The sequence below is a fragment of the Perissodus microlepis genome, chromosome 1, assembly GCF_051167445.1.
Source record: "Perissodus microlepis isolate ML-2025 ecotype Zambia chromosome 1, ASM5116744v1, whole genome shotgun sequence".
NCBI lineage: Eukaryota > Metazoa > Chordata > Actinopteri > Cichliformes > Cichlidae > Perissodus > Perissodus microlepis.
The window spans coordinates 34,584,835-34,608,688 of NC_140461.1; the positions used below are offsets into that span (position 1 = coordinate 34,584,835).

Consider the following 23,854-nt stretch of genomic DNA (forward strand, 5'->3'; position numbering starts at 1 on the left):
AATGAACCAAATGAGTCCCATACAGCCCTCAAGCACATAAGAACTCTTCACCTTTGACAACTTGAACAGTCAATAACACATTATAACTCAGCAGGTCTCAAGTAAGTGTGAACAATTATTATTCTAAATTAATTATTATCATTTTTTTACTTGTGATTTATTTTTTTTAACAATTCTTTACCACAACAGTTCACACTTGTTCTATGAGCCTCTCTGTAGGTTTCTTAGGTCTGGTAGACCTTCTCAGTATCTCAGACATTGGGGAAGGTGAAGGAGGCTCACTGTGGTGCTCAACAGGGTTGCTCAACCTCGTTGTTCAGTTCCAGTCTCTGTGTCCTCATGTTTAACATCCTGTGTCTTTAACAGACTTCTCCGGTTTCTTCTTAACACTTGTCCATTCTCTGTCTGAACAGCAAACAATCTGGGCCCTACTTCTCTGAGAACTGTTGCTTTTTTGTCCCTGAAATCTGGACCTGCAATCCTCACAACATCTCTTTCCTGAAGCGGTTCCAGACGCCTTGCAGTTTTGTCATAGTTCCTTTTCTGTCTGTGCTTGAGTTTCATCCTTTTGTCAGTCAGCTTGTTGTCATGTGCATTGTCTTTTTCCTTAGAAATGTGTGGAAGTGTGGTGCGTAGCTTGCGATGCATGAGTAGCTCAGCAGGTGATGCCCCACACTCCAGAGATGAAGCTCTGTAGCTTAGCAGAGCCAGGTAAGGGTCAGTCTTACTGTCTCTTGCTTTTTTGAACAATCTCTTTACTATTTGGACTCCTTTTTCTGCCTGTCCATTCGATTGGGGATACAAGGGACCTGAGGTAATATGTTGAAATCCATATTGCTTTGCAAAGTCACTAAATTCTCTACAGTCATATTGTGGACCATTGTCACTGATGACACACTGTGGAATTCCATGTCTGGCAAAAAAGCCCTTCATGTGTGTGATGACTGACTGTGCTGATGTACTGGAAAGCTGTGCCACTTCTAGATAATTAGAGTAGTAGTCAATCACCAAAACATAGTCCTTGCCATCCAGATGAAATAAATCCGTGCCTACCTTTTGCTATGGTGCAGTGGGTAGATCTGCTGCCAGCATTGGCTCTTTTGTTTGTTTGTAGTGATGTTTGAGATATGTTTCACATTTCTGTATCATCTCTTCAATATCCCTGTTGATGCCTGGCCAGTAAACTGCTTCTCTCGCTCTCCTTTTACATTTCTCCACTCCAAGATGTCCTTCGTGGATACGCTGAAGCATGTCCTTCCGCATGGATTGAGGGATGACAATCCGGTTTTGTCTCAGCACCAGCCCATTAGCCATGCATAAATCTGCTCGCACAGAGTAGAACCCTGGACAGACTCCCTTTGACCACCCATTCTGTATATGGTGAGATACTTTCTGCAGCATTGGATCTTTTGTCGTCTCCTGTACAATTTGCTGCAACATGACATCTGATGCTGGGAGTGAAGCAGTTACCATGTTTACATGTGTTTCAGCCTCCTCGGCTGTAGTGCTGACTAACCTGTCACCACTTGGTGCTGGCACTCGGGATAATGCATCCGCGAGTACGATATATTTCCCAGGCGTGTAGATCAGCTCAAAATCATAGCGCTGCAACACCATCATCATGCGCTGAATTCTGGGTGACATGTCGTTGAGGTTCTTTTTTCTGATTGATATGAGAGGTTTGTGATCAGTCTCTGCTGTAAAGGTTGGTAATCCATATACATAGCTGTGAAATTTTCCACACCCAAACACTAAGCCCAAAGTCTCTTTTTCAATTTGAGCATAGCGTTGTTCAGTTTCTGTCATTGATCTGGACGCATATGCTACAGGCTGCCACTTGTCTTTGTTCCTTTGGAGCAGAAATGCTCCCAAGCCATCTTTTGAGGCATCTGTTGAAATTTTTGTTGGCTTTGATGGATCAAAGAATGTCAGGACCGGCTCTGTAGTTACAGTTTCCTTCAATTTTTTCCACTCTTTCTCATGCCGGGCCGTCCACTCGAACACTGTGTTGTGCTGTAGCAGCTCCCTTAGGCATGCTGTCTTGGAGGTAAGATTAGGAAGGAACTTACCCAGAAAGTTGATCATCCCCATTGCTCGCAAGACACCTTTTTTGTCAGTGGGTGCTGGCATATCCAATATGGCTTTTACCTTTGACTGATCAGGTTCCACCCCTTCACTTGTAACCTTATCTCCCAAGAAGGTCATCTCTGAAACACCAAAGAGGCACTTGTCTCTATTCAGTTTAAGTCAATTCTTGTTAACTCTCCACAAAAGTTTCTCCAGCCTTTTATCATGTTGTTGCCTTGTATTTCCCCAGACTACGACGTCATCTATGTAGACTCTGGTGCCTTCCAGCCCTTCTATCAGGGACTCCATTGCCCTGTGGAAGATCTCTGGTGCTGATTTAATTCCAAATGGGAGCCTCAAGAAACAGTAACGCCCAAATGGTGTGTTAAAGGTAGTGTACCTGCTGCTTTCTGAGTCTAGCCTCAGCTGCCAAAATCCATGTGATGCATCCAGTTTGCTAAAAACGTTAGCTCCTGCCATTTCACTCATTATTTCCTCTCTCTTAGGGATCTGATAATGCTCTCCTTTAATGTTTTCATTTAGATCTTTGGGATCAAGGCAGACTCTTAAGGCACCTGTATTCTTTTTCAGTTCACCCAGTCTGTGGGCTCTTCCACTCGTTCAATGACACCCATTTGAGTCATTCTTTCAAGCTCTTTTTTCAAACTTGTCCGTAACGGAGCAGGCACTCTCCTTGGGGCATGCACCACAGGCACTGCATCATCCTTGAGCTGGATTTTGTAGGTGTAAGGCAATGTTCCATGTCCTTTGAAGACTGAAGGAAATTTACTGATAATGTCTGAACTTCCTTCATGCCCTTGGTGTTCCAGTCTTTTGCCTTGTTTGGCTTCTTTCATGGCATCAGTATTAATCTGATAGATCCTCTTTACATCTGAGGACTAAAGAGTCCTCAGATGTTTTATCTCCTAAAAGTGACTCGTGTCCATCAGGCACAATGGCCTTTTGCTGTCACTTTAAGTCTGCATCCACCTTTTGTTTGTATTGGCTGGTTATTGTAGGCCTTCAGCGGCGTAACTTTCTCTGTAAATCTTCTAGGCTTCTCAGTCAGTGCCTTGAAATCCTTTCGTTGATCAAGTTAGCTTTGGCCCCTGTGTCAATTTTAAATGTTACCAATGTCCCATTGACTAACAGTGGAGCAGTCCATTTATCATCTGTGACTGAACTAACACTTTGGCCAGTGTTAATTCTTGAAGACTGTGCATTGACATCTTCTTCATTTGACACCATCTTAATGAAAAATGTTTCACTTAGATCATCACTGTCATCTGTGTCTTCCTGCACAGTGTGTACTTTTTGTCCCTTATTTTTGGAGAGACACATTTTTGCATAATGGTTTTGTCCTTTACATTTTGCACATTTTTTTCCATATGCGGGACATTGTTTTGGTCTGTGTTTCTCTCCACATCTCTTGCAAGTGAACATTTCATTGTCACACGTTTTGTTTTTGTTGTCGTTGTTTTTGAATTTACTCCATGGCTTTCTTTTAATCGACACTGCGTTCACTGCCTCATTTTCTTGTTGCACTGCTCCTTGAACAGGCTCTCTAAAAGTCAGTACATGTTGTCGTGCTAGCTCACTGGCTTGACTTATCTTTATAGCACTTTCCAGCGTTAGTTCTGTTTCTCTCAACAGTTTCTCTCGGAGCTTCTTCTCATTAGTTCCAAACACTATTTGATCTCGTATCATAGAGTCTCTGAGATCGACAAAATTACAGGACTGAGCTTTGATCTTGAGGTCTGTGAGAAAAGTATCAAATGACTCACCCTGATGCTGTAAGCGTGAGCGAAAGACGTATCTCTCGTATGTTTCATTTTTCTTTGACAGACAGTGCTTGTCAAATTTCTTCATGACTTCATCAAAGTTATCTTTGTCCTTGGGCTGAGCAAACACAAAAGTGTTGAAGACCTCTATTGCTTCTGTGCCGGCGATGGTGAGCAGCATGGCTATTTTTCTTTCATCTGCCCGTCGATCCACTCCGACAGCTGCAATATACAGTTTGAACTGCTGTTTGAAAGTCCTCCAACTAGCATCCATGTTCCCAGTCAGTTTCAATGGACTTGGCGGTTTTATTGCATCCATCTTGTTGCGTTGCTTCTTATTCTTGACCCGTCTCCTGGTACCATGTAATGTTCTTATTCCTCTATGAATAAAACATCAAGAATTGCTCCTGGTGCTAGCTTCAGCTAGCTGTTTTATTGGTCGTGTCCAAATTCATGGGCTGCATCCTCCTGAGGCCGCATTTGTAGACTGATTATGTCACAGCGACGCGCCGAAGGCTGTCCAAATTCGTAGACTCCGACAAATGCAGCCGACAAATGCGTCCTCCTTTTCCCCGAATTTGAAGGATGGGTCGGGTGTGTCCTTCGTGGCCTACCATATCCCAGAATTCATAGCGCGGCCCAGCCAAACTCCAGTTTCCAACAATGGCGGCCGCTACTAAGTTTTAAAATTACTCTTACTAATCTTTCTGGGTCACAAAATAAACTTTTAACATATTTTAAGGCGAGAAAGTAGCTGTGTAAACATCAAATATCTGCTCGGTTTATCAAGATATCGCATATTTGCAAAAGTGCTTTGACGTTTTCGGAGACGTCTGCTACCCACCAGCTCAATAGCTAGCCGGAAGCTCGATGGTCACTGATGCCGCCGAGAACGGCACAACTCCCGGCACATCATTTTCAGATCACCGCGGACTTTCGCTACTTGGGTTAAACGTAATATATAAGTCACTTAGACAACCTAAAATGTTATTGTTGGGCTTTTTTCAGTGTTTTGTTTGTTCGTGAGTAAATCGGTTTGGCTGAGATTAAAGAAAACTGATTAAACAGAAGTATGAGACGGTCGAGAATTTACGCCAGTGTCCTGTTATATTTTAGATAGCAAGGAGCAGACGGCTGAGTTTATTAAACTCCACGGAGACAGCGGTGACGCTAATCAGAAGGCTAGACCGTCCAATTTCCCCAGCCGTTTACTTCCGGCCTACCCGACCTTCTGAGGACCCGGCCCACGTAGACCGCGAAGGCCGGGTCCTCAGGAGGATGCAGCCCATGAATTTGGACACGACCATTGTTTTTCTGCAATCACTTTCTTCTTCTATTCTGTATATCTTATTGATTCCAGAGCGCCCCCTGTGGGTAGCTTCAACAATAGCAGCTATCATTACAATGACCTGCAGTCTTTCTGGGTCAGATATGAGCCAAGTTTAGGTGTAGTTTATTTTCATTGTGCTAACTTTTTACAGTCAGTTACAATAACTCGTACTGCGTACTAGCTAGCATGACGGAATTTCTATACAGCTGGGTGGGTGTTATGATGTTACTGATAGTGAACTTTATTTTATTCATAAGGTTAGTTAGTAGAGTTGCCAACTGTCCCGTAAAAAACGGAATCGTCTCGTATTCAGAGAAAATATTACGCAATTCGTATTGAGCTGAAAAGGAACACAAAGCTGGATTTATTCTGTCATTACGCTGTCAGCTGCCTCTTCTTCTCTCATTCTCTCCCACTCTCTCTCCTGTTGCTACTTCAATCATGAAACTGATCAATGATCAGCTGATTGGCTTATCTCTCTTGTTTGTTTATCGCCCACTTTGCACCAGAAAAAGGAAACCAGCGGAGGTCGCGCTAAACAACAGCAGCACGTTTAAGCTTGATCAGGTGTTGTTAGAATTTATTTAATATTAATTTCTAGTATCAGCTGATGTTCGCTGGATCCACAGCCGTAAAGCTGCTGGTCATGATGATGTGGTGAGAAGGAAACATGAAGATGACGGAAGGAGGGAGGTAAGTGACGGAAGTGACGGACAAGGTAAGCGACTCATGTTGTAACTGACGTCAGACGCCGGAGATTTTGGCGGAAAATTAAAGCGAATGGTAGTTTAGAATTGAACAAATTCCTTTAAGCTTCAGTATTGCCAAATACACTTATCAATTGTCTTATAACTAACAACATTTGTCTAAATCATCTCCAACACCCTGGAGAACAACGGGGAGAGTTTAGAGGCTCTCCAAGATTACATCGATCAGTGCTTTCAGGATCTCATAATGAAGAAGGCCCAGAGTGCATCTTCCCTGGCCAAATCTGAGACGCCGTCGGCGAAAAGATGTCGCCCGGCAGATTCCCCCGACACAACATCGCTGGCCGGCAAAGATATTGACATACTGGAGTCAATCGACAAACGATTGTCCAGTTTCGATGCAAGGTTGTCCTTGGTGGAGATTCTACACTGGGAATTTAAATCCTTGTGAGAATCCCTGGAGTTTAGCCAGCAGCAGGTGGAAATGCTCGCTGCTGAAAATGCCACGCTAAGGGAGTCGGTGAAATGTCTCACAGAAAATGTTACCCAGCTAAATAGAGAAAATGAAAAAAAATAAAAGAAACAGTTATTGATCTACAAGCTCGTGGCATGCAAGATAATCTTGTATTTTCTGGTATTCCAGAAGCCACTGGAGAAGACGCGGAGACTGCGGTGAAAAGCTTCATCAAAACCCACCTGAAGCTACCGGAGGACACAGTGAAGAACATCACCTTTGACAGAGTGCATTGCATCGGCTCCATGCGGGCTGCGACCGGGACACCACGTCCTGTTGTGGCCAAATTCGGCCACTTCAAACAAAAGGAACAGGTGAAAAGTCGCGGCAGGGAATTAAAAGGAACGGACTACAGCGTAAACGACCAGTTCCCAAAAGAGATCCTGGAACGACGCAGGGTCCTCTTCCCAATCCGACGCGGCTTCATCCAGGAGGGCTCCCGCGCTGTCATCGCTGTGGACTGGCTCTACGTGGATGGACAGCTTTACCGCGACCCCGGCATCACTCCGTGGCTGTATTAACTTCACACCAGATAAGAATCCGCTACACCCTTTCCCTATCCACTCACACTAACTTGCATTAACATCTGTTTAACTTACCAGTATCAAATCGAATCTTAAGTGTGATTTCATAGCAGAATTAACACCATCACTCTCCGTCAATGGTTTAATTGGAATGTTTCCGGATTTGTTTGGTGTTTTTTTCTTCTCGTTTTTTTCCCTTTTTTCCCCCCCTCTTGTTTTTATGCTGCTCACCCTTGTCCTTGGTTTCTTTCTTTTTTATTTTCTTTCACTGCTTCGATCACCTGCTTCCAGACCCATCCACAAACAACATCCTTTATTTCGACATTATACGCACAGCACGATCACGCACAATCATGCGCATATACATCAGTCAGACAGCGCACAAAGACATATAGGATACACACACTTAAGTCAAGCGTACTCATATTAGTAAATATGCACACACATAGTCAGACTCAGGGAGCATCTCGCCACACATTCTTTCTCTCTCTCCTTCTTTTTATTTACAAACAAGTGATGTATTATCTCCACCTGTCTAAGCGACACACACAGCTACACCCCTAGTTATACACACACATCTATGGGCGCACTAAGGTTTGTTACATGGAATGTAAGTGGCGCTGGCTCCTGAGAAAAGAGGTTAAAAATATTTAACCAACTCAAAAAACTACAGGCAGATGTTGTCGTTTTACAAGAGACCCACAGACCTCTTAGAGGTTCGAATGAACTTAAAACACTTGAGTTTCCTAATGTATTCTCAGCTTGTTATAATTCTAGACAAAAGGGAGTAGTAGTGTATTAATGATTTTTAATACATAAAAATATTAATTTCACAGTACTCGATACAGTTATAGATCCAAAGGGCAGATTCTTAATCATTAAACTATCTGTACTTGATAAAAAGCTATGTATTGTAAGTGTATATGGTCCAAATGTGGATGATCCCTCATTCTTTCACGTTTTTTCAATACAGCAGGAACTCAGCGTAATTGGGAGTCCACAAATATAATCAAACAGTATATGAGCGACTTTGGCCTTTGCGATGCATGGCGCTCCCTTCACCCAAACAGTAAGGAATATACTTTTTTCTCACATGTTCATCGCTCCAACTCTCGTCTGGATTATTTTTTGGTCAGCAGCTCACTGCTGAGTGGCATTTCAGACACTGAGATTCACCCTATAGCTGTCAGCGATCATGCTCCTGTATCTTTAACACTAATGCACAAGAATAATACTACGCCAAGTAAAAACTGGAGATTTAATATGGTAAATGGACTGATTCTTATATAGCGCTTTTCTACTCCCCCGGAGTACTCAAAGCGCTCTATACAACATGCCTCATTCACCCATTCATACAAGCACTTCTAAACACAAGTGCAAACTAAACTACATTCACACACATTCATACTCCGATGAACGCATCGGAGGGCAACTTGGGGTTAGTATCTTGCCCAAGGATATTTGGCATGTAGACTGGAGAAGCCAAGAATCGAACCACCAACCTTCCGATAGCGACCAGATAGCATTAAGGGGCAGAGAGGAGGATGTTACTCTCAATGTTGTTTCAGGAGAATGCTGCTAATAAAATTACACAGTTACACAGGGAATTTTATTATATTTACAAAATACCAGAGTTTTTTTCTTGGTCGTATCATTTTATTTTGTTGTATTTATCAGCAACACCTGAAAAGCCGGTCCGTGAAAATATTGTCTGACATTAAACCGGTCTGTGGCGCAAAAAAGGTTGGGGACCGCTGGGTTAGAGTTGCACATATTTTGAATGTAAAATTTAGAAGTACAATTTCCTATGGTTGCACTGAGAGGTCAAATGCTGTGAAACACTAGCAAGTTGACACACAACACACATAGTGGAAATGGAACAAAAACATTTCAGCATAACCACTGTTAAAATGCTGCAACCTAGTGGTAAAAGTTGCACTTAAAATTTGAAGCAGGTACATACGCAGGTCTAGTCAGTTTGTGGAGTCATTTTTACTTTATTAAAACACAAATAAATCTATGACCCCATAAACAAAAGTACAAATTAAAAATATTCTGACAAACCATACATAATATTTAATTTTTTTCTGTAAGGAGATAATCAAGGAAACAAACAAACAAACAAAAACAAACATCCTCTGTTTGCCTTTTGGAGTACAATGTAAGGCTTTGTGAAGCATCTGTGACCTTATAGTTTACAGCCATGTTCTCAAGGAATGGAAAGTTTTCCTTAGTGCCTATAATGTATCTAAAGTTATTGCAACCAAAGAAAAGCATCACAGAATAATACAGTAAAGCTTGGAAACCACTACTGAATCCCCTGAGGACGTGCCTTTCCTTTTCTAATACAGGCTCAGGGAAGCACACAGTGTGAAGGCAACATCAATTGCTTTAGAAAGCTTATTGAGGCATTTCTAGAAGTGTTTGCGTTACCCACTGATATGATAATAATAATGATAAGGACTGTTAAGAAGGAAGAATTGAGGACTCTTCAGTTCACAGAAACAAAGTGTTGCGTTCACCACTGTTTTACAGCTGGCATTTTGAAATATGACATGGAGAGAAATTCATGACATAAAGAACATGATATCATGCCACACTTAACAAACCTGCACCTAAAATGTATACATACAGCTGTGGTCCAACCCAGTATCATGGCAAAATGTGTAACAGAGATGCCGGTCCACTGTGTCCATTTCACGCCTCTCCAAAACACATGCCGTGATATCAGGTTGTGTGATCATAAGTTCATCTATGAATTTTCTCTAATCCACACGGGGTCAAAAGCAAAGACACCCATTAATATTTGGTTAAATGTCCCTTAGCAAGCTGCAGACAAGACAGGTAGTCATATAAAAATTTGGCATAATTCTGGACATTTGGCCACTCTTCCTGGCAGAATTTGTTTATTTAAGTTAACTTCCTCCAGATCCCAGGATCATGAGTTTAAACAATTACACAAGTACATAATTTCCTTAGTGATTAATAAAATTCTGATACACATAAGAAAAAGTTATTCAGATGTGTAATCACTTTAACAGATTCTAGGAGGCTAGGCCAGGAACAATCTGGGAAACACCGGGCCTCAAATCTTGCAATGACCTGGAAACTGATGGAACACCAGCATCGTTGTCCACAGTGAGGCTTGTTTTACATTGCCACGGATTGAGCGTGTGACAACTAAGAAAGTAGCCTTTGCCCCAAAATTGGCACCTTCAAGGTCAACTAAATTTTGCAGCTATCCACATAGATGAGCCAAATGCCTTTTGGGGAAGAGTTTTATGGTTGGATAAGAGAAAGATTGAGCTCTTGAGCTACAATGACAAGATGTATGTTTGGTGGAGCAAAAGTGAGGCTTTCAAACCTAAAAACATAATTCTAATTGTCAAGCATGGTGGTGGTAGCATCATGCTCTAGTGCTGTTTTTATGTCACTGGTACCAGTACATTGCACAAAGTGGAATAATGAAGGAGAAGGAGGACTACCTCCAAATTCACCACAGATAAGTCTGCCCCAGGGCAGCTGTGGCTACAACTGTAGCTTTCCTCCACCAGTGTGTGAATGTGAGAGTGAATGAATAGTGGAATTGTAAAGTGCTTTGAGGGTCTGGAAAAGCACTGTATAAATGCAATCCATTATTATTATTATAAACAGCTAGATAGTTTAAACTTGGATATAACTGGATGTTCTGACAGAACAGTTATCCCAAACACAAATCAAAATGGCTTTGGGATAAAGCAGACTAATGTTTCTTAAAGTTCCAGTGTCAATCCTAGTGAAAATTTGCAGACCATGTTCAAAAGATGGATTCGATTACATTTTGAGATTTGGGGACCACCCTGATGCTAATGATTTAAGTGATATCAAGAGTCCTAATTCCTATAGCAAATATTTTCTCTCTGCACAGTCTCTGGGCTCCATCCTGCCTGTGCTGTTCCTGGATAAGACTCCACAGTGCTGCACCATTGTGGGGCAGAGAGGCAGGTTAGAGTACAACATATCTGCGCCATTAACCCACAGCCATTCACCAGCCAGGAAACGCAGGCCTGTCCACACCTAGGGGAAGAAGCAACCAGAAAGTCAATTTTTCCATGGAAAAATTTCCTGCAGCTGAATAAGCATTTTCCCATAATATAGTTTCAAATAGTCAAAAATGGCAAAAGGCTGTTGACAGACCTCCTTCAGCTCCAAACAAGGTTAATTATAACCATGTGTAACATTCATACAAATAGCCAGAATTTGCTACTGTTCTGGGCTGTACATGTTGAGCATGGATTTTTCTTTCCCCAGTCAGAGCAGGAGTGACATGTTTAGCCGCATGTTGTCCTTGCCATCTGTCTGAGTGGTGTCCAAAAAACATTCCTGGCTTTGTGTTTCCAGCTTGGATCCTTTGGTCATTACTAACCCAGCTCAGTAAAGTACCGGATCATTCTCTGTTGCTGGTTCACTCTGCTCGCTCACTACCTGTCTACGACTTAACTACCTGCTGCTGGACTCATTTTCAGCCGCTTGAACACTCGCCTCCCTGCCCTCCTGCTTGCATCGCCTTCTCTGCTGTGAAAAAGGAAAGAAGAGATCGGACATCCCATTTTCCTCATTCCATAGCTCAGCAACGCACCTGATGAATCACCCCTCCCTCTTGCCCTGCTTCGTCCAACTACAAGTAACCAAATCTTTCCTTAAATGTTTTCACCCCTCGTCCCTTGGCTTCGTCCCTCTTGTTGCAGTGACTTTTTGAATAAAACTTTCGCTCATCCTGTGTCTGAGGGCAGTTCTGCAAAGAAACCATTAATCTTCCATATGGGTAAAAACAGTCTAGCAGATTTTGTGGTAGATTTTCCAACACTGGCCTTACGATTGCGCCACTGACCTCCTTCTGGGCACTCCACTTACCTCCAGTCGTTTACACAACATGTCAGGGCTGGAGATCAAAAGAATGGAGAAATACATCGGGGAATCATTGGTCGCAGGAATGATCTGCCCATCTTCCTCCCTTGTAGATGCTGGCTCATTTTTGTGGCCAGGAAAGACGAGACCCTCAGGCCCTGTATTGATTTTTGACGTTTTAATGAAATCACTATAAAGAATAACCATTCCTTGTCATTGATTAAGTCTGCTTTCAAGCCTCTCCAGGAAGAAACTTTCTTCACAGAACTGGATCTCGGAAACACCTACCATTTGGATTAACTAATGTCGTGTTTCAGGCTCTAGTGAATGGCGTATTATGAGACTTCCAGAATGCCTTTGCTTACCTCGATGATATTCTGATTTTCTCCAAGTCCAAGGAGGACCACTGGGTTCACGTCCGCAATGAACTGTAAACAGACTCTACATCACAGCATTGAGATGCAAGTTTCACACGCCATCAGTCACCTTTCTAGGGTACATCCTAGCACGAGTGCAGGTGCATGCAGTAACAGAATAACCCACACCCAACTCAGTGGTATGCTGCAGCTTTTCCTCAGTTTTGCCAACTTCTACAGCCGATTCATCTACAACTACAGTCAGGTAGCTGCACCAGTCATACGTCTCACCTCACCCAAGATTCCTTTCGTTAGGCCACCAGGGGCTGCTGCTTTTGATAAACTGCTGGAGCTGTTTACCTCAGCACCTGTTCTCCTGCATTCAGACACCAAGCTGCAGTTGGATGTGGCGATGGAATCGTCTGACTCTGGGGTGGGTCGGTCCTCTCACTGCAGTCTGTAGGGTCGGGGGTATGGGTGAGCTCAAACCCTGTGCAGGCAGGCAGCTGTCCCCCACTGAACGAAAGACGTGGTAGATGTGGGGGATTGCGAGCTGCTGACACTGGAGGAGCGATGTTATTGGCTGGCTGCAATATACTTAGGCTGCTTGGAGTTTCCCATGATCCACTGAGCGTTTCTCCATCTCTCACCCCTTTTCACTCCCCATGTGTTAATACACCACTCTACATTTAATTATGAGTTATTATTAATCCCTAGCTCTCTTCCACAGCATGTCTTTTGTCCTGTGCAGCCCATTCCTGAGCTTGGTTCTTCTGTAGGTTTCTTGCAGTTACAAGGGAGTTTTTCCTTCCCAATGTCGCCAAAGTGCTTGCTCATACGGGGTTGTCTGTTTGCTGGGGTTTCTCTGTATTATTGTACGGTCTTTACCATATTATTAAGCACCTTGAGGTGACTGTTTTTGTGATTTGGTGCTGTATAAAAAACTGATGTGAAGCCCATCCTAAATGATGTTCCTGTTTGTAGGATTTATGATACAGTGATGATGAGTGTGTACAGTGAATATAGTCTTAGGCACAGCTAAAGCCAAAACCATGAAAATAGTTTTGTTTAGGGAAAAACTAAAACTTCTCCCTGTTGTGTGATGTAAAGCATTTAGATAGCAATTAGATGTTGGCTGCATTCACTTTATCCGTGAAAGCAAGTCTCATGTAAACATTTCATGCATGAGTCTCTGAATTTGAACCCACCTCCTCAGTGTTGGCCTCCAACACCTGAGGGACGATGCAACACGGAACAGAGGGAGACTGACATAAATACACAGAAAGTAATGAGGCAAGCGGAAGCACACGGGGAACACAGCTGAGGACAATTACCCTTGACAGGATGGGGAGGACACAAAACTGAAAACGCTGACACCAAGACGTGGACCTTAAACATAACACAGGAAGAACACAGAGACAGCCTGGAGAGAGAGAGAGGGAGAGAGAGAGGGAACATGAAGGAATGCATGAAGGGATGAGGAGAACACGGAACAGAAGGAGTGGGAATATGGCACCAGAACTAACACCACAATGTAAGCACAGACACAGGGAGACAGAAAGCAGGGGAAATTCGAATAAACTAAACCGAACAATCCTAGGAACATAATGAAGTAACAAAATATAAAACCACAGGAAAACTAAGAACGCTGGGTCAAAATGACCCAGGACAATGACAGTAACATGCCCAGGCACCTGGTTTCTTGGATTACAGCCACTCTAATTTAAAGGTGATCCATAGGCCAGGGATGCATATGGCTGGATAGTTTAAGCCTGGCAGCTTCCCAGTTTAAGCAGGGCAGTAGAAATATGTAATAGGAGGTTGTGCTTTTGGCTCAGCTGCAGAGGAGGGGTAGTGCAGAGGTTTCAGACCCAGTGCCTAAAAAGACTGACAAGCTCAGCTGCCGGGCCATCATCTAATCTCTATCTAGTATTAAATTCAGTTCTTTGTATTCTTTTGGCGGCGAAAAAAAACACAAGCTCAAAGTGGTCTAACTCAAAAAATGATCTTTATTTTTACATTTCCGGAAAAGGAGACCGAGCCCACAGAGACGCCAGCTCAAGTCTGAAGCAGCAGCAGGCAGCCTGATTATTATATACTTCCTCTGCACGTCACACACACTTCAAGTTTCGATCAAACACTCTGCTTAGTTTCACATGATTAAAATTTGAGCACCTCATATGCTCTGCAAAAGCATGCAGTTTCCTGTCAGTACTTTTTGGCTCAGACTGTACTCAGAGCTGACCCTCTTTTATACATAAAACAATATAATCAGCAAATAAGCATTAAGAATATATATTTAAATCCCAACAGACCCCCTCTTTAACTAATTCTATTAGTTAACCCAATTAACTGACTCCCTTAATAACTACTGTAAACTAAAAACAGATATAATTAGATTTTCTGGTAAAAGGTCCTACATTACTTTTGTCCCTCTTTGGAAACGGCCTCTATAAAGTTAACCCGTTTCCTCTTTTAAAAATTTACTCCTGGTTTTTCACCCCGTCTAATGTTTAGCGCATATCCGGCCTTAACACTATTTTTGGGCAATTTACATAACATAAAAATCCTACCAACTATTACTAAAGTCCCTCTCATTACTCTTCATTACTTTTATGCTCTCATTATAACCCCTTCGTGGTATTCTGGTGGTCCTGAAATCTCCTGTAAAGGATAAACAAAACACCTCCCCCTGCTACGCCTCCATAACCTATTATGTTCATCAATTGTTCTCTTAATTATTCAAACTTGGTTCAACCTACCCTGTTCTAGGGTCTATCATTTATACATATATCCATCCATCCATCTTCATCCGCTTTATCCGGGGCCGGGTCGCGGGGGCAGCAGCCTAAGCAGAGAAGCCCAGACCTCCCTCTCCCCAGCCACCTCCTCCAGCTTATCCGGGGGAACACCAAGGCGTTCCCAGGCCAGCCGAGAGATATAATCTCTCCAGCGTGTCCTGGGTCTGCCCCGGGGCCTCCTCCCGGTAGGACATGCCCGGAACACCTCGCCCAGGACACGCCCAGGAGGCATCCTTGTCAGATGCCCGAACCACCTCAGCTGGCTCCTTTCGATGTGGAGGAGCAGCGGCTCTACTCTCAGCCATTCACGGATGGCCGAACTTCTCACCCTATCTCTAAGGGAGAGGCCAGCCACCCTTCGGAGGAAGCTCATTTCCACCACTTGTATCCGCGATCTCGTTCTTTCGGTCACTACCCACAGCTCGTGGCCATAGGTGAGGGTAGGGACGTAGATTGACCGGTAAATTGAAATCTTCAATTTTATTCATTTGGGTAAGCGACACTTTTAACAACCTTTGACACCCTCTTGAGAAACAGGTGTTTCCTGTTGTTCGCTCTCTCCTCTCTTATCTGATCATGAACATCCTGTACAAAAAACTGTTGCTATGCCAGTGCAAAAGTTTCCAAGCAAAATGTGTCTTAACTCTGACATACAAGTCAATCTTCCTGTTATCTGTCTCTGCAAGCATTTTTACATTGACCTTTTGCTACACTCTGTCACCTTTCACAATAGACCATCTCTTCATGAGCACTTTTTCAGTATGTGTAAGAAAATCATTATAACCGCTTATTCTACTAAAAGATCAAAGAGAAAACAAACATTTTCAATCAATTAAGTTTAAGCATAAAAGCATTTACTTTTGAGTAAGTTTTATCATAGCTAAATTATCAAACACCCAGAAAATCATAAAATGATCATAAAGCCCCTTATTTCAAATTATCTTATGTCTCAGAGTATCAAATACAATTTATTATATAGAGCAACCTGAAAATGCTTCACCACATCTTAGGAATTTAAAACAGGCCTGCAAACCTGTGTTAAGGAATAAAATCAGTTTAATTATCATGTTAAATCTTTTTGAACTCCTGGCTCCATTCAAAGCTGCCTAGAAACAAAACTTCATTTTTAATTTATCAGAGCTAACCAAAATGTGTTTTACTTTCCTTACTTTGCTCCTGTCTCCCTCCACTATCAGCTAGTCCTTACCGATCGTGCTCTTTTAATAATTTACTGTTTTAAAGGGAAAAACCTTGGTCACTTGGACAAGTGTTTTTGGTATTCTATAACTGCATTTTAATCCGAAAAGTCTAGCAATCCCCTATGTGACTCATAAATATTACTTTGGTTGTAACTATTTTTCTCTATAAAATTGAATTGACTTCTACGGTGGCCTGCTTTTGTTAATAGTAACATGAGTAACGTCCAACATTTTCTCCCCTTTAGCATTTGGCATTTTCCCAACTATATAATGTACTACCATAATAAAGACCCAGTCAATAAAACAGAATTTTCTTAAAGCAAACATCAGCAACCCAAAAAAGTCTGCAGCTCCAAACTCTCATGTGAACCTTTCAGTCTCCCCTCCGTTCTCTCTTCTCCTCCTGCTCATGCCAAAGCAAAACAAAGCAAAGCAAAGCATTCACCCTTCTCTCCCCTATGTGGTTAATTGTTTGTGAACATTTACTCATCCTAACCTTGGTCCCGTCTTTGTCTCAGTGTCCGGTCAGTCAAAGATTCAGTCCACATTGTCAATCCATCACAGTTCAGTCACACATTCACTCATTCACACAAGATATTTGCTGACAGTGGAGACTAATAATCAAATCCTCCACCCTCAGCAACATGAGCTCATTCATTTGTTTTATTTTGTTTTGTTTTTTGTTTTTAGAAAAAGAGTTCTTTATTATCTTAGAACCTGATCAGATCTCCACAGATGTCCTTCTCCTCAGCCAGTTGTAATCTGGAAAAGGTCACCTTAAATTTGTTTATAAGACAATATAATCAATAATAAACAATATAATTGTTAATAAAACAATATAATCAGCAAATAAGCATTAAGAATATATATTTAAATCCCAACACTAGTCTCTCCTATTTTACACAGTAGGGTGCCAGGACCAAAGCCAACCTGAATGCTACAGAACTGACCTGGACGGAGGATGTCTGAAAAGACAAAGGCCTGCTTTGTCAAAGCGCATATAGAACAAGCAAAATCGAGCACATTTTCTGTGTCTGGTTGTGTGTGGGACTCTTGGTGGTCATGTAGTGCTGCAAAAGCAGTTTCCAGTTGTTTATACTAATTTCTGACAAGAACAAAAAAAAGTGAAGCACACAAGTCTTCGTTAACATCACATCTAATTTCACATCAGCTATTATAGTTTGTCTTTCTTGCAAGGCCATCTCTGGTGTGTCAGTCAGAATTATCTTTCTGGAAAAGTATCAGTGCAGTAGGTTTATGAAAAATGAAAGCACAAAACACTACACCCTGTTTGAGAAATGCATTGAGTATTTTGGAGAGATTTTGAATTTATAGTTGTTTAAAAATGCATGAACACAATTTCAAAACAGTTCTTAAAAATGTTTTCAAGAACAATTTTACTTACTTGTCATCATTGTATTGGACAACACCACAGCTTTCATGATTATTTGGCTCGTTTGATGCCCACGGGAGTCCACCGAGCTGTACCCATTCGTCATCTTTTTTATGCAAACGGATCCATGCAATATATGTCTTAAAGTTCATTGTGTCTTCATCGGACTTTACATAGATGGTGTCCAAGTCAGTCTGGTCATAAAGTCTGTTAGGAGAAAAAAACGTTTGCAAAGTGAGCTCAGAATTAATGCTATCCATCCCATGAACTAATCTCAAATCTCGTGGTGATAGAGCTTTCTCTGTGGCAGGTCCCAGACTTTGAAATAGTCTTCCCCTAAATATTAGATCTGCACAAACACTTCATCAATTTAAATCACTACTAAAGACACATTTTTATGCCCTGGCTTTTAACACACTATGACCCAAGCATTTTGGTCTTATTTAATAGTCTTAGTTATTGTTTTAATTTTTTATTGTCCTATCATTGTTTTATATTGTTGTTATTGTTTTACATTCTTTCTTTTTAATGGCATTTTTATATTGTTAAGCACTTTGTGCAGCATCACCTGTCTGGAAATGTGCTATATAAATAAATTTGACCTTGACCTTTTCTCTTGCTTTAATACTTGAGATTTTGCTCATTCCTTACAAAGTACTCAGTTTCAAGGATATTTTCAGTCAGTGTTCAGCACAACCATACTTACAGCCGAACCTCCTAAATACTGATAGGAGTGCTCAGCACAGCCAAAATTACCACAAAGAAAAAAAAAAGTTTTATGATCACTAACACTGCTTCTCAGTGAAGGCTCTTGTTAAATATTTCAATTCTTTGATCTTTGGGCTGAAGGAAGAACAACACTCGGTGTATAAAAATGCTCAATCAACAATCTCTTTATTCCATACAATTCTCATTATTCCGTAGTAGGGCTGCTCAATTAATCGAATTTTAATCTCGATTACGATCTGTGCTTTCAACGATCATTAAAAATGACTGAGCCGATTATTAGCACCTCCCTCGTGCTTTACTCTCGCGCTGCTCCATGGGGCAAATCGAGCAAATCGATTCGAACACGCATCACAACAATTAAGAGGACCCGAGGGAAGCTCGGAAAGCTAAGCAGAAGTTATTTGGAGAGGAGAGTGACTGTCGTTGGTTGAAAAGAGAGGTAAAAAAAACCCTTCAGTTGTGTGGAAACATTATGGGTTCGCGGAGTCAGACGTGGATCAAGTAGACATAGTGTGTAAACTTTGCTACGGTGTCGTAGCTGCACCACAGAGCAACACTGCAAAGTTCACTAAACATAGATGTTTACATTTTTCATTTATTTCTTATATTGCAAACATTTGCACTGTTATCAGTATTTGCACACTATTTTATATTATTTTTTAAAGTCATTATTCAATACATTGTTATTGTTAAATGAATATCGTCAAATAATCGAGATCTCAATTTCAGTGAAAATAATCGTGATTATCATTTTTGCCATAATCGAGCAGCCCTATTCCCTACAACACTTTGAGCATTAACCATCCGGAGGGGAGATGTGGACAGGAGGGTGTCCGCCAGATCTCAAAGTGTTTGACCGTTTCTCATTCTTATAGCGTCAGCCCCCTTCCACAGTCATAAAAACTAAACATCCACATTCTTCCTCTCTCAGTGAGCCTAAGTTATGACCTTGGCTTCCTGTGCAGTATGTTCTTTCTTTTCTAATCAGACAAATAAGGCCATGATTCTCGGAAAACAGTGTTTCTTATAAATCAGCAGTATAACGCATCATAAAACAATGTCATTCATTCACAATAAATCAGCAGTCTCATGTAATACAAATCAGTCTAATAAATGTAATAGTTGTCACCTTCTTCTAAGTCAGGAGTATAATGCAAACTAAAATTACATAATAATTTCACAATCTTTAATTAGGGCTATAACGTGGCATAAGATAGTATAATAATGTCGCACTCTCTCAACCAGTTCTGCTGCTGGATACGGATTGGATAGTGGTTGGGGGGGGTTTACATTCTCTAACTTGTGCATTCATTTTTCATATTTATTGCTGTGATGTCTAAATTCTTTGTGCCTAAGATTTACCTGTTGTAGCTGGTTTTGTACCGTAAATGCGATGCCCTTGGTATTTTATGTAGAGACTGATCACTGGCCAAAGGTACGGTTTTAGATTATAATGCCTAAATGAGATTAAATTGTCTGGTCAATCTGATCAAGGCTCTTTGTCAGCAAATATATAAAAGCATATATCTGATGATATGTGACCTGATAAAGTTACCTATTTGTCTGAATCCTTTATTTCCACAACCACTTGCAAGATTTCTACACCACTGGATCAAATCTCAGTTTATCCAGTTGTACTAATATTAACTGAGAATTTTGATAGTGATTATGAAAATTAGCATGTTGGGGATGCTCTGGTGCATTGTTTTGCCTTTTTTGTGGGATGCTCAAGTGTTCACGAAGAAATACCCGCTGCTGCTCGACAAGCCACCAACATCAAACTGAGTGTTTCACTGCTTTAAATTTCATACACAAGAACACTGATTTGACTAGCAGAAATGTGTACGTGTGTGCCAGCCATCAGCTGTCATTCAATGCATATGCAGAAAGCATTTGACTGTTGCCAAATGAAAGAAAGATTTACATAAGGATACATTTCTTGCAAGAGAAAACAGGTGAATTGACTAGTTAAAAATAGTATTTGCGTCATCAGTTTTGGGACTGAGTTGATAATTATGATTCAACATTTCTCTGAAAATTGCAATGTGTTAAGAAGAAAAAACATGTACTAGTGAAATAAAAGAATTCAGAAAGAGCAGCTGCTCTGGGAAAATGATAAGCCAGTGGAAGCTGTCTTGAACTCATTGCAGCTGTTATAGGGCGGGCGGTGGGGTACACCCTGCACAAGTCGCCAGCCTGTCGCAGGGTCAACACAGAGAGACAGACCTATGGGCACTTTAGTGCTCTGTGCTTGTCCTGCTAGACCTCAGTGTAGTGTTTGATATTGTCGACCATACTATCCTACTAGAACGATTAGAACATGCTGTAGGTATTACAGGTACTGTGCTGCACTCACCTGGCTGCCCTCCTGTCACAGCACCCACGTAACACCCCACCTGTAAACAGCGCCATCACTCTGACCTCTTCTCCCCTCTCGTGCATAAAAAAACCTCCACCTGCAAAGTAAGACAAGATCTGTTTAAACTTGGTTCTCATCAGGACTCCACGGACCTCGCTCTTAACTCAGCTCTCCTCTCATTCTTGTTCTCCGTGGCTCCTTGCCTCTGAATTTCTCTATTCTAGTTGTCGTAGTGTTTCATGCTATTCATAGTCATTTGAGTACTCTTTATTTTATTAGTCTCTCTCAGTTTTCAGTAGCTTCACGGTTCACAGCTCACAGTCTGAACTGTTACTACTGGGCCGTGACATTTGGCTGATTTGGGGATGAGGATGTGGGGGATAAGATATGGAGAGAAGCCCCAGAGAGGCACGTAAGACTGCAGACCCCCACCCCCTCACCCCCGTGACATGTAGGATAGGCTAAAGCTTATGTAGGACCAGGAGTGACAAAAAGAATAAATATAAATATTCATCCATCCATTCGCTTCCGCTTATCCTTTTCGGGGGGCGCTGGAGCCTATCCCAGCTGTCATAGGACGAGAGGCGGGGTACACCCTGGACAGGTCGCCAGTCTGTCACAGGGTTAACACACAGACACAGACAACCATTCGCTCTCACATTTACTCCCACACTCACACCTATGGGCAATTTGGATTAATCAACTAACCTATCCCCACGAATATAAATATTAAATAATTAAATGTTTAATTTAAATTGGAAATGCCCATTGATTTATTATAGATTATATATTTTTTAAATGCATTATTTATTTATTTATTTCAAAATGTAATTAATTGACACATTTAATTCATTATTTAATGGCATATTTAATTCATTCATTTAGTCACACCTAGCTCTCCATAACAGCCCAGTGGCTCTTGATGGTTTTGTTTTTTAAGGAGGGGCAGAGTGCAAGTGCAGAAGCCCTCATAGCTATGTATAAAATGGCTCACCAGCACCTTTAGGATTTTATATGGTCTTTGCTTTTTATTTTGAGATAACCACTTTGAACTGGACAAGATGAGAATCAGTTCACATGATTAAAATTTGAGACTTTTTAAAGTTTTTCCAAGTATGTTTTAAATCTAAAAGCATATTGTGTCATGTGCCTGGAGGTGAACATGACAACCAACATGTTTGCTGTGGCCAGTTTTATATAAAAAATAAAATAAAGCTAACTTTCTTTGTCCTCAATTGTGAATCTTTTTTTGTCAGTCAGCTATATTGTCAGGTGGACGAGGTGTGCTGCATCACGTTAGCTATAAGAAAGCTGATACACTCACATGTTTGAAAGTCAAGTTTTCATGGTATGACTGTGTGGCTTGTATGATCTGGACCTAAATGCAGGGAGACTTGGAAGACTGTATATGAATACGTGAGGCACATTTAATGCTGAACGAATGCAAAAATATAAAAATCCCAAATCTAAGAATTTCTGGGGAAACGTTGAAGAAGGCGACATACAACCATGAGGAAGAACACAACAAATTATAACCTTTATGGAACCTTAACTTCCATAAAGGTAGCTCGCAAAGGAATCTGCCAATTAGATTTATTCTACGCATTTATTTTATTTTATCTTGAACCTTAATTTTAACAAGTATTTGGAATATCAATTTCATTGAACTAAAGTCTCTTATTTTAGTTTGTTGCGGGTTTACTATATCATTTCATGTGCTGTTTTCTAGTAAATAAGTCTGTTGAATGAGAAGGTTGTTTCATTGATGCATGAAACAATATTTTGTAGATGAAATGCTGAAAGGTCATCTGCTGCTAAGTGGAGGCACTGATTTTAATCTCAATACTATCCGGTCTTTAAGTCTGACGTCATTAGCTGCATCCAGGCCCAAGCTCTGCTGCAGGTCCCTAAGTCAAACGATCACTGCAGCATTACTGAGAGTTGAAAAACTGTCTAAATCCTTTCATCAGTAATAAAATGATCAGCGTTGCTGCTTTACCAGGTGTAACAATTAAGTTTAACAACCAGGCATCCATGAAAACAGAATTTATTAAATTTAACAGAGTTGGAAGTTAGCAGGAAGTTAGCAGGAAGTTAGCTCGCTAGCGGGCGATCGTGGCTGAAGAGTTGGGAGTTCGCCTTGTAATCGGAAGGTTGCCGGTTCGAGCCCTGGCTCGGACAGTCTCGGTCGTGTTCTTGGGCAAGACACTTCACCCATTGCCTACTTGTGGTGGTCAGAGGGCCCGGTGGCGCCAGTGTCCGGCAGCCTCGCCTCTGTCAGTGCGCCCCAGGGTGGCTGTGGCTACAATGTAGCTGCCATCACCAGTGTGTGAATGTGTGGGTGAATGGGTGGATGACTAAATGTGTAAAGTGCTTTGGGGTCCTTAGGGACTAGTAAAGCGCTATACAAATACAGGCCATTTACTTCAATCTAAATATAATATACCACGCTCTGACCGAGAGATTTCTGAAAAAAATTTAAACGTACAGCTCTGCTATCACTTCAAACCTAAATGAAGACAGAAAACTAAACAACAGTGACGTTTTGTAGGGTTACTGAAGTTGGGCTAGCTGGCAGCAATGCTTTTTGATACGGGCGACATGGGCGGTTGCTCAGGGCGGCATCGTGGTGGGGGCGGCATCACGGGCATCGGTTAAAAAAAAAAGAAAAAAAAATTGCTTGTACTCATGCTGCCCCGACGTCATGCCAGCACAGATTGGGAATGGCATAAGAAAAGATCGGTTTTCTGCCGCCCCGTCTGTTGGCATCTGTGACCCTCAACCTGCTGCCCCAGCATGCAACAGCATAGGATAGCACTGACCACAACAGAAATACAACAAGTAACATTAATTAGTAGGGATAGTGAAAACGTCTGTTTACCTTTGTTAGCCACTTGGCTATGATAGTAAACAGTAGACACTGATGTAGCTTACTGAATCTTTGGACTGTGTACAATATTAATTAGTCATTGTCAATTCTTGATTTGTCCTGTTTCATTGTATGACCAATTATGATGGCTGTTTGTAAGCCATTTGCATACTGTGTGTGTGTGTGTGTGTGTGGGGGGGGCAATCAGGCTAGGACCACCAGTGCTAGCTGGTATATAACTATTGTTAAGAAATAGAGAGATATTTTTAATGTGTATCTGCTCATTAGATTGTTTTATGTACTTTAATAATGAAGGCTTGTAGAGCAAGGCCACTTTT

General features: G+C 41.5%; 1 long non-coding RNA gene across 1 annotated transcript in view; it reads left to right on the forward strand.

Moving 5' to 3' along the window:
• Positions 1–23,854, forward strand: part of LOC146394155 (uncharacterized) — a 38,475-nt gene that overhangs the window by 2,122 nt on the left and 12,499 nt on the right. The window contains exon 3 of the long non-coding RNA XR_014797542.1: positions 1–23,854. This exon is cut by the window's right edge and continues 5,639 nt beyond it. This is a non-coding gene — a long non-coding RNA (uncharacterized LOC146394155).